Genomic DNA, 15688 nt, shown 5'->3' with positions numbered 1-15688 from the left:
GCGCGGCTGAGGTTGCGGGCGCCGATTGGGCGAGGGTGGAGGCATGATGACGTGGCGGCGGGGGATTGGTCGTGCAACGTGGCGGCGGCCGGTGGACATGTCCAACGCGGTGAGGACGCGTCCGGCGGCGCGAGGAGAGGAGTTTTAGGATTTCGGGGAAAGATCCAAAAACGAAAATGAAGGGGTCTATTTATAGAGGTAGAGGGAGCTAGGAGAGTCCAAATGAGGTGCGGTTTTTGGCCACGCGGTCGTGATCGAACGCTCTAGATGATGGAGGAGGTTTAGGTGGGTTTTGGGCCACTTTGGAAGGGTGTTGGGATGTAACACTCACGAGGCCTTTTCGGTCCCTCGGTTAACCGTTGGAGTATCAAATGAAGTCCAAATGGCACGAAACTTGACAGGCGGTCTACCGGTAGTAAACGAAGGCCGCATGACAAGTCTCGGTCCAATCCGAAAACGTTTAACACCCGCACACGAAAAGAGGTAGAAAGGGACACCGGATGACATAGGAGCGCCGGATCGCAAAACGGACAACAGGGAAAATGCTCGGATGCATGAGACGAACATGTATGCAAAAAGAAATGCACATGATGACATGATATGCAATGCATGACACGCAAGCAATGACCACGCAACAACAGCGAATAACTGGAGGACACCTGGCACATCGGTCTCGGGGCGTTACAACACTCCACCACTACGAGAGGATCTCGTCCCGAGATCTAGAATGGCACCGGAGGGAAAACGGAAGAGAAAAAGAAGAGGTAAAAACTAAGTTGCTTCTTTGACCAATAAGTGAAACCAAAGAACCTTGAAAAGGTTAAACCATTTCACGAAAAGAATACAACGGAGATAAACGAAGTTGAAAACACTCTGTTAGAAAAGAGGAACAAGGAAGAACAACTTCGGAAAGCACTCCGGTTGAAAAGAGATGAAAGACTTGATATGATGAAAAGACCTTGAGCAAAAGGCACAACACTCCGAATAGAGATGATGGGTTGAAAAGAGCAACATGACAATGCCTCCAGAACAAAACAATAGAAGATAGATAATTGAAATAGGAGAATGGAGAAGAAAAAGCCAACTTGTGTCACAAAAGAGCTTGAAAAGGCATCTTTAGGAGAAGGGTCGAACGGAGTTGTTGAAAACCCAACAACGAAAAGATACGCTTTAAGTGGGCTTATGGAAAGCATCTCGAAATCTTTAGGTGAAATTCTGCCACTCACGGAAATCAAAAAGATTGGCTTGATATCAAGAAGGAGACGAGAAACTTAATTCACTAGGAGGGCAACTGAAGAACTTGGGTCCTTTATTAACACCATAATTAGCAACAATCCTTAGGGAAGGCTTTAGGTGGAATATAACCCAAGATAACTCCAACGAAGAGGTTGATGGATTTAAAATATCTCATTCTTGATAACTTGTGAATCACGAAGCACGAAGGGAAATATCAAGAATGACATAGCACCACCTCAAAAGATATGCGTGAAAGAATTGCACTCCGGATTGGAAGATGAAGAAGAACTTGAGCTCCTTAGAAAAGAATGTTGATGAACACTTCGAGAAGGAATTAAATCCTTGATGAACCACCATGTTGAGCCTTCCTGAGAACTCCGGTAACAAAAGGATAACGAGAAGAAAGGGGAGTTGAAAACACAAGGTGAAACCTTGTAATGCTTTAGATGGGTCTTCGCGACGATATAATGCGGGGAAAAAAACTTGGAACTCCGGAAAAGAAAGATGAAACAAATGAAAACGAGAATTTGATGAGCCTCCGGAATAGGAAATTGAGTTCACTCGATAAAACAAAAATAAGAATTATGTTATGCGTATCCTTCACCATTTTAAATTGATGACAAGCAACGGATTTGGCATACTACTCATTCTCGTCGAAAGGATTAAATATAAATATAGCTCAAACTTTAGGAAGGTCTTCAACGAACCACCGGAAGGATTGAAAACAACGAATAAATTGATATGATAACGAATGACGAGAACTCTTGAACGAACCACCGTAAGAATTAAAAATGAACGAAGAAAAGATAAAGAAACACCGGGAAGAATTAGCAAATGAACGAAGAAGCTTGAGGGGATTTAAATATTGAGGGTGAAAAGAATTCTCACAATCGAAAACAATTTTGAGAGGAAGGCATTAAGCTAGAATAACGAATCCTCAAGAGAGCGGATAAGGATTTAAGAGGAACTCTTCTTCGGTCTTTAAAATCCGAGAATGAAGACTAGAAACACCACCGTGAATTGTTGAGACACTCCGGAATAAAGAAGAATAGAAAAGTTGAACCAATGATGAAAAGAATTTGGAAGATCTTGGAGAAAGACATTTGACTGATGATAAATCATTCTTACGTCAAACTTCGAAAATGAATTTGAGGATAGCTCCCGGAAAATAAGAAGAGTCAGGTAAGATCCTGGGAAAAGACCTGTGGGTTAGGGCCCACTCAAAAGAAACACCATAGAACGATTTAGAATAGAGAATGCACCGGTAAGATTTAAATGGCTAGAATGAGATAACAACCTCGAAATAGGTTGAGCTGATCTTGAAAGACAAGACGGGCCTTCTGAGATATCTTCAGCACTCCCGAACAAATGAATAGCGAGAAGTGAATTATTATGAGGTGCACCGGCATGAGAAGATATTTGAAACAAGGAAAAAAAGGATATGAGATCAACACCGAAAGCTTGATTTGAATCCACCGGAGAAGAAAACGAGTGAAGAGTGACGAACTTGAAGCTCCGTTAGAATCTTCATGAGAATCACCGGGTAAGAACATGAATGAAAAGAATGGAGAGACTTCACATGAATCAAATGATACTTGATTAAGAAATCTGAGTCCTTGAAGAAAAAGGGTGGGTGGGTGGGAAAACAAAGACAACCTGGGATGGATGAAACGAACAACGTTGAGGAAGCTGAGATTGAATCTTGCGGATGTTGAAAATGAACGGATCCGCTTGAAGAAAAAACACACCGGTTGAACAGGATTTACATGACAATCTCGATCATCAAGAAGTATTTGTATTCACATAGGAATATGAGAACACCACTTAGGAAAGGTATGGAATCAACATTTGACTTCGAAGCAACTCGAATACCACAACTCAAAACAAAGCAAGGATTGGCTTGCAGAATAAGCCGGAACAAACATATGATAGAGATTTCGTCCGAAGTTTTCGTGGTGGGGCCTACACGGGCTCGATCGTACAACAGCATCATGTACAAGGCAGTGCACATGACATACGAAGCGTCCCCGAGTCGGCATAGCCAAGGACTCTTTAAGACACAACGAGACCACTGTAAAACCAACCGTGGATAGGCGGACCACTAGATGTCGAACCCCAATTTCATATCATACATCTGTCGGAAAGATATCCTAAGAGCTACTTGAATTCCCACTTATAAACTCCCAAAATTTTCTGGTTATGCAATCAGGTGTTGGGATACAGGGGAAGCATAATATCTCACCCAAAACTAACAAATCCTACATCCAGCTGTATCCATCCTTCAACACATAACCAAGAAACCTTCGGAAATCATTTACCTCAACCTTCGAAAATCATCCGTTATACGAGTTATGGCAATACTCCCGAACTCCTGCCCCAGTACTGGATGGCGTCGAGGTTATCTCACCAACAACTGTATAAAAGAGATTTTCGATGTCGGCGAAACTAATCTCAGGTATTCCAGAACTGCAACGATAAAATTGTGACGACAACACTTCGGAGCTCAACTCCTGGGACACTGCCACAACCCCTAAATGACAGGAGGCACCAAGAACAATGTTCTCGTATTGTGACGGTGAACCCACGGAGTCAATCCGTGCTTTATTATTAGAGAGAGATAAAGTACGGATTGAGTTTGTGGGGTCCACCGCCACGGTAATTTTGTGGAAAAGTCCTTGTGTTTTAAAAAATTCAATCCGCACTCCATGACGTTTTGTGAAATAGTCCTTGTGTTTTAAAAAATTCAACCCGCACTCCACGACGTTTCATCTGTAATGTGAAAATAAAAACGATTCTACAGGCCTCTTTCTCCCGGTCTCCCGTACGAGAATGCGAGACGCCCCGACGCTAGGGTTCCGTCGCCGCCGCGTCCCATCCCTCCGATCCAGTCAACCCTTGCCGCCCTCTCCCATCCCCGGTCGCCATTGTAGTCCCTCGACGCTGGTCAATATCCTTGACGGAGCCTTGCCTGCCGGTTCCTTGGAACACGCCACCTACCGGTGGACACCCTAATTGTGCGCGAACCCGCCGGGGACTCACCTCGACTCACCTCGCCACCTTCGTGCCTTCCCCAGGATCTCCACCACCGCCTCGTGCTGCTGTGCGCAAGGATACCGCCGCCTCTCCCTGGTACCTCCATCTCCACTTCCTTGGGGCGCTGCTCACCGGCTCATGACCTGCTACCCTGTTCTGGCTCTGCCGGCTCCCGTGGTTCAGCAGAGCGAGGAGATCGAGAGAGGAAGTACTCATTTGATTTTGCAGATTATGTCGGGCATGGAATTGATCTGATATTTTTGGTTATCCGTTGACAGCGCCCACACCTTTCCCTGATGGATGAGAGCGCCGACACCTTTCCTTGCTGTTTGGGCAAAGGCATGTATGTTCGATGTGCGAGCAAAGCGACGAAACAATGGTTGCTGGTTATGTATCTCGCGGGACACGACGGTTACAGTTTCGGGAGCAGCAGTGTTGCTTGCTAGCATTTTTTTTTCTTATACATATATGAACTCATGATGCTTTATTTGGTGTTGTTTCCCATGGCAGTCCATTATGGCTTTGTTGACGATGATTTCTGTTGATGTGCATAGTTGAGTTTGTTTTTTCACTTCCGATTTAAGATAGGTGCAAGTAAAACGATGACTTCACATTGGCTAAATCGCTTACTATTGTTTATGCTCGTGCAGCAGCAGAGGAATAGACTCAGCAAGTAAGGGAGCTACATCAATGTGGTCGGTGGAATTAACAGGAAAAGTAAATCCTGAAGCTCCTGGTTGTACCAAGAGGTAATTCCCCATTTTCCGTGCACAATGCATTAGTTGATGCAGAGTATTTGTGCGTCCAAATAGCAACATGAATTTGGTTTTAGTAGTTTCTGAATTGTAGTGTCAGAAAATCATGTGGCTTATTTTGGTAGCATTTGTCATGGATCGATTTCGTGTTGGAGGCCGAGGATTGGGTCTGCACCTCTTACAACAGTCAGTTGTCATCGGCGGCCTGTCAGCAACACTGGTGAAGGAACGAGGGTGGCCTGAGACCGCAAACAGGGGCTCTTTAATTGGGCAAGCCACCATCGCTCAATCGTCCCCGGAGATCGTTTGGTGACGTCCAGTGCATATCACATGCCGTAGTGGAGGCGCAGACTCCCCTGCCCCATCTTTGGCACCGCCACCTACCAATGCGCAGAATAAGCCTGACTGGCACGGCCTACATCTTGATTGTAACTCTCATCTTCTATCTCTTCTTCATGTGGTCACATTGATTTTTCCTTTTGAGAAAGGGTTGAAAGAAGATTCTTTGCTTCAGACAGCTGAATGTCCAGTAATATCATCAACCTTCAGCGAGCAGCGGCTCCGTACTCCATCACCTCAAACGGCTTAGGATAGATTGTTGTTTCATTCCACTTGCTTTCTGATCCAAGTTTCAGCTGGTCCCGACCCAGCATCTATCTTCACTTTCAGTTAAGAAACTGTAGACTATGAAACTGAGGAAGACCCAAGGCTTTTGAAGGCAGGTGTTTTTACTAAAAAGTTTGATTCTAAAAATATGCCCAGCAATATACAAGTTGTTTTTTTTGCTAGCTAATGGATCATTTATAAAGATCTTGAGAGGGGAGTTGGGCTGTGCCTTGATAGAGCTAGACAAACAGATAAAGATTATTTGGAAGCCTCTTTGCAAGCATAAAGTTAATCTGTAATAGTCAAGTTGTTAATATAGGTTGGCAAGTACGGTGTTTATATTTCTGAAAATATATCACCATTGTAGATGCTGATGAAAACTATATTCTCTGCCAGCCACAGATTTAGATATGTTAATATGGGCAAATGAAAGTCAAAATATTTTATCTTAGGGAAATATTCTGAAATCAGTGAAGTTATATAGTATCTACTGGACTGATTGCGACACTGCTCATATTGTATTGTAAAGTGAATCTGTAATACAGTAATAGTCAACTTGTTAAGTAATAGTCACTTGTTAATATAGGTTGGCAAGTACAGTGTTTATGTTTCTGAAAATATATCACCATTGTAGATTCTAATGAAAAATATATTCTCTGCCAACCACAGATTTGATGTGTTAATTAGGGAAATATTGTGAAATCAGTGAAGTTATATACTCCCTCCGTCCGGAAATACTTGTCCTAGAAATGGTGTTAGACTTATTTTAGTTATAGATACATGCATTTTATCCATGTCTAAGACAAGTATTTCCGGACGGAGGGAGTAGTATTTACTCAGACTGATTGCAACACTGCTCATATTGTTTGGTATTGTACTTTACTATCTGAAATACTTCTTTTTAATCATGAGCCAAAGTGATGATGTGTTGGAGGCACTCGCCCGGTCCTTCTCTTGTTCCTGGTTCCTCTCTCGGCGAATGCACGAAGTTTGCGAAGGAAACAAACATGAGTAACCTGGTGATCTTCTTCTGACTTTTTTCTCCCCTCCTGACCGCTCTCTCATTACTTCTATTCTTCTCATTCATCTCCTGTTCTAACACCATATTGATCAATCAACCCGCTTCCTCTTTTTTCTTCCTCTTCATCAGATTGTTGTATTCGAAACATGCATGACATAGAGCATCACGGCCAAACTATTACATGTGATGGATATCATAATCATTTTGCCTGGCCCTATTTTCCATAAATTTTTCCTCAAAGGATCTATTCTCCCATATTACAAAGCTACAAATATTACTGTCATAGGGATATGCATGATGATATTGCACATTTATAGCTTATATATACAACAACCTGACTGTGGAAGGGATATTAATATGTCTATAAACTGATTGACCTATTAATTAAGAATATTGTGTCTTCATACTAATTTGACTGCATGATTTAGTTCCAGCAATATTTGTTTTCATGCTAACAACAGAACTGAAGGTATTAAAATGGAACATGTGCCCATTACAATGATGCTGAGTGCAGACGATGAACCATGGCCTTTTGCTGCTAAGGTACATATTTTGATATCAGTTGTGTACCATGTGTTCGCTGTAATGTCTCGCAGAGATCATAAAGTATTTTTCTCTACCAATGTTCATATTTGGAAAGACACCATGCAAGGAAAAAATAAACTATATCATATTTCAGCTTTCATGGATAAGAAATATATGTTATGGCTATATAAAACAATGAGATGCTAATCATTTGAAATGGCATGGAGCAGTGGCACCATCACGGAGCATGATGAGGTGTTGCAGTGAAGCTACAGAGCACGTTACACCGGTGAGCTCCCAAGTTCACATAGTGGATTCTTTCTGGAGCTATACAAGGCAGCCATGTGACAACAGTCAACAGGAGTGAAATAAAGTGATGGAGCCAAAGCAAGAGTGGAGGGTAGTCATGTGGCGATGATACACAAGGTGAAAGTTCTGCATAAAGACTAACAGAGACATGGGAAAATCACAAGAATGTTCCATTCAACACAAACACGTACACGTTACAAAATTGTTGTTTTGCACCGTAATTTGGTTGAGTTTAGTTCTGGAGAATGAGTATGTTCGTTCGGTAGTTATCTTTTAGCAGTATGTAGAATATGAAAGGATTTGCTGGAAATTGGGATAAAAAATATGTGTGTGAACTAAATTTTTTGTTTGAGCTCATACTAAACGAGAAAATGCTTCAAATTTATGAGGTTGCCTTGGCAAGCTCATGAAGACAGACCAGTCAATGTTCATGCTTGAGAATTCTTGGATTTCTGTGCCACATAGATATGGCCGTGGACCATCAATAATGAATTTATTTCGAATTTGAATATTTTTTCACCCGTTGCAACGCACGGGCAGTTTTCCTAGTTCTATATCTATACTCTATACCTTTTTTTACTAATAAAGCAAGGTGCGTTTCTTCAATTTTTTCATCCGTTCACCGTCGAAATTTATTTTTCTATCCAAGGTGGTACTAATTTTTTATGTGCACGTCTATTTGTTTAGCAATCTAGAATTCTATAGTTGGCCCGCACACGTTGCCTGCCCATGTAGCCGAGAAAAGCCTTTTACTCGCCCTGTGCGATAGATAGTCTGCGATCGCACAGGCCGCCCAAGACTGGGCCGGCCCGTTTTGTTTTCCGTCCAAACTATTTTGTATTTTTCACTTTATTTCGTAATTTAAAATTTTCCAAGAAGTTCAGAACTTGATTTTTTTAAAAAAATTCAGATTTCTTTTTTGAGTCACAATATTCTCTTCCTCTTTTTAAAAATGTTTGGAACGTTAATTTGTTTCCTCGTTCCGATTTTTTTTTCAAATTCATAAATATTCATAAAAATGTTAGGGCTTTAAAAACATGTATGTAAAAAATATGCGATTATCAAAATATATTATTGTTTTAGTAAAATGTTCACAGATTCAAAATAATATCTGCATACGTCTATTTGTTTTTAGTAACATATTTTTGAATTTTTTTCTATCCGAGGTGCTAATAAATTTTTTGTGCGTACATCTATTTTTTGCAATCCAGAATTTTATACTTGGCCGGCAAACGCTGTGGCCCAGCAAAGCTAGACCATGGAGCCGCGAAAAGCCTTTTTCCCACCCTGTGTGGTAGATAGTCAGTGATCGCACGGGGCGCCCAAGACTGGGCCGCCCCGTTTTATTTTGCCGTCCAAATTTATTTCTATTTCTACTTTATTTCAGAATTTAAAACTTTCAAAAAAGTTCAGAACTTGAATATGTCCAAATTTCCGATTATTTTGCTACAATATTGTCTTCCTATTTTAAAAATGTTTGGAACATTACTATATTTTCCCTTTCCAATTTTTCCATGAATTCATAAATATTCAAAAAGATGTTTGGGCTTTAAACAATATTTAATTTAGAAAATATTCTACTTTTGAAATATATTATTGTTTTAATAAAATGTTCACAGATTCAAAATAATGTCTATTTATTTTTAGTAATATATTTTTGCAATTTATTTTCTATCCGAGGTGGACTAAAATTTTGTGCCTACGTCTATTTTTTTAGCAATTCATATTTTTATACTTGGCTCGCACACGCTGTGGCCCAGAAAAGCCAGCCCACTTATTTGCCTGCCCATGTGCGGTTGATAGTCAGCCATCGCAGAAGGTAACGAAGACTGGGCCGGCCCGTTTTAGTTTTCCGTCCAAATGTATTTGTATTTTTACTCTATTTCACAATTAAAAATTTTCAAAAAAGTTCAGAACTTGATTTTTGTCAAATTTTCGATTTTTTAGTTACAATATTGTCTTCCCCTTTTTAAAAATGTTTGGAACATTAATTTATTTTCTCGTTCCCATTTTTTCAAATTTATAAATATTCAAACAAATTTGGGCTTTAAACAACATGTATTTTAGAAAATATCCGAATTTTGAAATGTATTATTGTTTTAGTAAATGTTCACAGGTTCAAAATAATGTTTGTGTTTGAAAACATATTTCATAAATTTGTTTGAATGTTCAAAACATGTTCTGTTTTGAAAAGTCGGTCACAAATAATAAAATGATTGGGTTTTGCTAAAAGTTTCCTGTCTTCAGAAAATTATGTTGTTTCAAATTTTGGTCATGTTTTTTGCAACATGTACTGAATATTATAAACACTGTTTGTAATTTAAAAAAAAACATGTTTTCAAGAATATTCGGGTATTCATATTTTTAAAAAGTTAAAAAATATTTTAAATCCGACGTTGCACTTTGATTTTTGAAATATATCATTGTTTTAGTAAAATGTTTACAGATTCAGAATAATGTCTACGTTTGAAAACATATTTGATAAATTTGTTTTGAATGTTCAAAACATGTTCCATTTCCAAAAGTCGGTCACAAATAATAAAAGGTCCGGGTTTTGATAAAAGGTTCATGTCTTCGGAAAATGATGTTGTCTCAAATTTTGGTCTTGTTTTTTGCTAAATGTATGGAATATTATAAACATTGTTCGTAATTAAAAAAAACCACATTTCCATGAATATTTGGTAATTCATATTAAAAAAAAGTTCAAAAAATGTTTTAAATCCGGCATTGCACTGTCTTCTTAATTATTCGCGCCGGCCATTGCTTAGCAATACGCGTTTGTTGCCGTGGCTAGCGGCACATGGTCAGGTAAGGTCATGTGTTCAATCGTTCAACACATGTTTTTTTTTTGATTATTACTCGTGCCTTGCAAATATGGCTTATTTTGGTGCCAGCCAGTGGGCTGGCCCAGACACAAACTATTATGCGTCCCACACGCTATTTGACGCAACAAGCATCATATAGTAGCTCCCATGCAGCTGCTCTAAGAAAAAAGAAAAACATATACGTATAGATTTCGTTCATCCACTTCGTACGTAGTTCCCCATTTTTTTTGGATATCTCCGTGTGGGCCAAACTGGACCTATCATGTACTTCTTTTTCTGTCGGACGGACGAGCAGCAAAAACCAAAGGGCGCAAGGGGATTGAACTATGAAAAAAAGGTATCAGTTGGATGGTGCCGTTACGCTGACCAGCCCCACCATTATCAAGATCTGGCGCGCCAAAGATGACCCGTGAGAAGACCGCAGCTCCTCGCTCTGTCGCCCACCACCGTGGAGACCGTTTTTGATGAACACATCAATTATCTCTCCCGCTTCTTCTTGCAAAAGAGTATCTCCCCGTTGCAACGCACGGACATATGTGCTAGTATACAGTGGCGGAGCTTAGTGGAGATCAACCTGGGCCATCGCCCCCCCCCCCCCCTGCCTAGGAGATTTTTTCATATTATCATGAGTAAATTTCCCATAGATTCATAAAAATCTAGCGTAAACCTGATGTTGATGTGTCCCAAGCTCCGCCACTGCCAGTATAGACATATTTTAGAGTGTAGATTTACTCTTTTTCTTCGTATGTAATCCCTTATTGAAATCTCTATATAGACTTATATTTAGGAACGGAGGGATTACTTAGTTTTGGTCATACCTGTATCTCACCAATCGTTTGGAATGATGCATCCAACGACAGCTCGTTGGACTACATAATCCCACCGAACCATCCTCACATCTACCATAAAACCCTAATTTACCACCTCGCCGCCCTCGTTGCCACACCCGTCGTCTGTCGATCCTCCGTGGTTCATCCTTGTGCTCCACTGCATCTACGCGGCCAACAAGTCTCCAGCAAGAACGCACACGCACGTCTTCGCAGGCACACGTCCTCCATGGCCCAACATTGCTCCTTGCGATCCGGTTACTGCGATGGTGTGGCAATGTAGTCACGTGGACATGCAGACCTTATTTTCCTCTGCTACTCCTCATCGACGTTGTAGTTGCTGCTCGCGGTGGTACGGCCAAATCAAATCAATAGACCGGAGAGAAATACAAAGCTATTTTAATTATGCATAAAATAGTTCAGAGAATACTCAAATAATATTCATAGATAATCTAATCATAAACTCACAATTCATCGGATCTCAACAAACACACCGCAAAAGAAGATTACATCGAATAGATCTCCGAGAACATCGAGTAGAACATTGTATTCAAGATCAAAGAGAGAGAAGAAGCCATCTAGCTAGTAGCTATGGACCCGTATGTCTGTGGTAAACTACTCACACATCATTGAAAGGGCAGCAAGATTGATGTAGAGGCCCTCCGTGATCGAATCCCCCTCCGACAGAGTACCGAAAAAGGCCCCAAGATGGGATCTCACGAGGACAGAAACTTGCGGCGGCGAAAAAGTATTTCTGGTCTTCGGGGAATATTTGCGTATTAATAGAGCTGAGTTTAGGGTTAGGGGAGTCATGGGGGGCCCACAAGCCCTGGAAGCGCGCCCCCTAGGGCGCAACCTCCATGCTTGTGGCCACCCTGTGGCTCTTCTGGCCTCCTCCCAAAGCTTCGTGGGTGTCTTCTTGTCCAAGAAAAATCGTCAAAAAGTTTCGTTCCATTTGGACTCCGTTTGGTATTGATTTTTTGTAGAAGACAAAAACAAGAAAAAATAGCAACTGCCACTAGGCACTAGATTAATAGGTTAGTCCCAAAAAATAATATAAAATAGCATAATAATGCATATAAAACATGCAAGATGGATAATATAATAGCATGGAACAATAAAAAATTATAGATATGTTGGAGACGTATCAATCACGTTGATTGCAGAGCGGACTTCTAGGACTTTCCAGCAGGGTAGCTCCCAAAATATAGATTTCTTCTTCCACATGGGTGTGTGTCAGTTAGCGTCATTCAGAACAGATTGCCCTCTAGGACCCTTTCCGAAGATTACTTTTGAATCCTTGACCATATCAAATATATCATCACCAGTACGGCGGCCAGGCTTCCTCAGGTGATCTGCCTCAACTTTGAAATGCTTTCCTTTCTTTCTTAAGAGATGCCTGATCGGAAGAAATCGACACTGTCCTGGGTACACATTCTTCTTACATTTATCCAAATATATACTTTCAGTCTCATATAAACAGTTTGTATCCCTTATTTGTCTGTCCTGAAAGGTTACTAAGAGCAGGTCAATCGTTGATGGTTACAAACAACAACGCTGGTAAGTCAATTCATGTTGTTTGTGCTCATCCCACACACGTATAGCTTTTTTATCCCACAACTGTAAAAGTTCTTCAACTAACGGCCTTAGGTACACATCAATGTCGTTGCCGGGTTGCTTAGGGCCTTGGATGAGCACTGGAATCATAATGAACTTCCGCTTCATGCACAACCAAGGAGGAAGGTTATAGATACATAGAGTCACAGACCAGGTGCTATGACTGCAGCTCTGCTCCCAAAAGGATTCATGCCACATATACTTATAGCAAACCATAAGTTCCCTGCATCATCTGCAAAGTCGGTGAACTTTCTCTCAATTTTTCTCCACCACGACCCGTCAGCGGGTACTCTCAACATCGCGTCTTTCTTACGGTCTTCTTTGTGCCATCGCAACAACTTGGCGTGCTCTTTGTTTTGGAATAAACATTTCAATCGTGGTATTATAGGAGCATACCACATCACCTTGGCAGGAACCCTCTTCCTGAGGCGCTCGCCCTCAACATCACCAGGGTCATCACGGCTGATCTGATAGCGCAATGCACCACATACCGGGCATGTTGGAAAATGTTGCATGGAAAGCAAAAAAAATCTACACACACGCAAGATCTATCCATGGAGATGCATAGCAATGAGAGGGGAGAGTGTGTCTACATACCCCCGTAGACCATAAACGGAAGCATTTATTAACGCGGTTGATGTAGTCAAACTTCTTCGCGATCCAACCGATCGAGTACCGAACGTACGACACCTCCGCATTCAACACACGTTCAGTTCGGTGCCGTCCTCGCCTTCTTAATCCAGCAAGACAGCGAAGTAGTGGATGAGTTCCGGCAACACGACGGCGTGGTGACGGTGGTGGTGATGCTATCTCCGAAGGGCTTCGCCTAAGCACTATGAAAATATGACTGAGGGATGAAACTGTGTAGGGGGGCCGCACACAGCTAAGAGCTTATTGTGGTTCTGTGTGGCGCCCCTCCCACATATATATAGGTGGGGGGGGGGGAGAGAGGGGAGGCAGCCAGGACGTGCCCCAAGTGGGGCCGAATCCCACTTGGACTCTTGCCCCAAGCCACGCCCCCTTCCATGTTTGAGTGCGGGAGGAAGGCAGGGGGAGGTGGCGCCCCCCTTTCCTTTCTCTCATGAGGAGGGAAAGGCAGGAGGGGCCAACCCTCCCCTTTTCCTTCCCCCAGGGCTGGCCAGCTAGGGAGAGGGGCGCATCAGCCCCTTGTGGGCTGGTGTATGCCTCCCCTTGGCCCATTAGGCCCATAGACCTCCGGGGGGGGGGGGGGTGTCTGGCTGGAACCCCTTCCGGCGATCCGATGACTACCCGGTGCACTCCGAAACTCTTCCAGTGTTCGAGTAGTATCGTCCTATATATCAATCTTTACCTCCGGACCATTCCGGAGCTTCTCATCATGTCCGTGATCTCATCCAGGACTCCAAACAACAATCGGTCAAGAAATCATATAACTCATATAACACTATATCGTCAATGAACGTTAAACGTGCGAACCCTATGGGTTCGAGAACTATGTAGACATGACCGAGACACCTCTCCGGTCTATAACCAATAGCGGAACCTGGATGCCCATATTTGCTCCTATTCTACGAAGATCTTTATCAGTCAAACCTTATGACAACATACGTAATTCCCTTTATCTATCAGTATGTTACTTACCCGAGATTCGATTGTTGTTATCTTCATACCTAGTTTAATCTCGTTACCGGCAAGTCTCTTCACTCGTTCTTTAATACATCATCTTGTAACTAACTCCTTAGCCACTTTGCTTGCAAGGCTTCTGATGATGTTTATTACCGAGAGGGCCCAGAGATACCTCTCAGATACTCGAAGTGACAAATCCTAATCTCGATCTATGCCAACTCAACAAACACCTTCTAAGATACCTGTAGAGCATCTTTATGATCAGCTAGTTACGTTGTGACATTTGATAGCACACAAGGTATTCCTCCAGTATCCGGGAGTTGCATAATCTCATAGTCGAAGGAATATGTATTTGACATTAAGAAATCAATAGCAATAAACTCAATGATCAATATGCTAAGCTAATGGATGGGTCTTTTCCATCACATCATTCTCCTAATGATGTGATCCCGTCATCAAATGACAACACATGTATATGGTTAGGAAACCTTAACCATATTTGATCAACGAGCTAGTCTACTAGAGGCTTACTAGGGACACAGTATCTGTTTATGTATTCACACATGTATTTAAGATTCGGATCAATACAATTCTAGCATGAATAATAAACGTTTATCATGAACAAGGAAAATATAAAATAATAACTTTATTATTGCCTCTAGGGCATATTTCCTTCAGTCTCCCACTTGCACTAGAGTCAATAATTAGATTACATTGTAATGAATGTGACACCCATGGAGTCTTGGTGCTGATCATGTTTTGCTCGCGGAAGAGGCTTAGTCAACGGGTCTGCTACATTCAGATCCATATGTATTTTGCAAAGTTCTATGTCTCCATCCTTGACCTTTTCATGAATGGAGTTAAAGCGTCTCTTGATGTGTTTGGTTCTCTTGTGAAACCTGGATTCCTTCGCTAAGGCAATTACTCCAGTGTTGTCACAAAAGATTTTCATTGGACCCGATGCACCGGGTATTACATCTAGATCGCATATGAACTCCTTCATGTGCTGCTTCCGCAGCAGCTATGTACTCCGCTTCACACATAGATCCCGCCACAACGCTCTACTTGGAACTGCACCAACTAACAGCTCCACCATTCAATATAAATACGCATCCGGTTTGTGACTTAGAGTCATCCGGGTCAGTGTCGAAGCTAGCATCGACGTAACAATTTACAACGAGCTCTTCGTCACCTCCATAAACAAGAAACATATCCTTGGTCCTTTTCAGGTACTTTAGGATGTTCTTGACCGTTGTCCAGTGATCCACTCCTGGATTACTTTGGTACCTCCCTGCCAAACTTATGGCAAGGCACACATCAGGTCTGGTA

The 15688-nt window shown here is 41.8% G+C and overlaps 1 long non-coding RNA gene across 1 annotated transcript; it reads left to right on the top strand.

Moving 5' to 3' along the window:
* Positions 1-4060: 4060 nt before the first annotated feature.
* Positions 4061-7890, top strand: LOC123150580 (uncharacterized). The gene is made up of 3 exons (XR_006475229.1): positions 4061-4822; positions 4920-7194; positions 7407-7890. It is a non-coding gene; the product is annotated as an uncharacterized lncRNA (long non-coding RNA).
* The last annotated feature ends 7798 nt before the right edge of the window (positions 7891-15688 follow it).

The sequence above is a fragment of the Triticum aestivum genome, chromosome 7A, assembly GCF_018294505.1.
Source record: "Triticum aestivum cultivar Chinese Spring chromosome 7A, IWGSC CS RefSeq v2.1, whole genome shotgun sequence".
NCBI lineage: Eukaryota > Viridiplantae > Streptophyta > Magnoliopsida > Poales > Poaceae > Triticum > Triticum aestivum.
The sequence above is the reverse complement of the archived record's forward strand: the minus strand, read 5'-3'. Positions and strand labels throughout refer to the sequence as shown.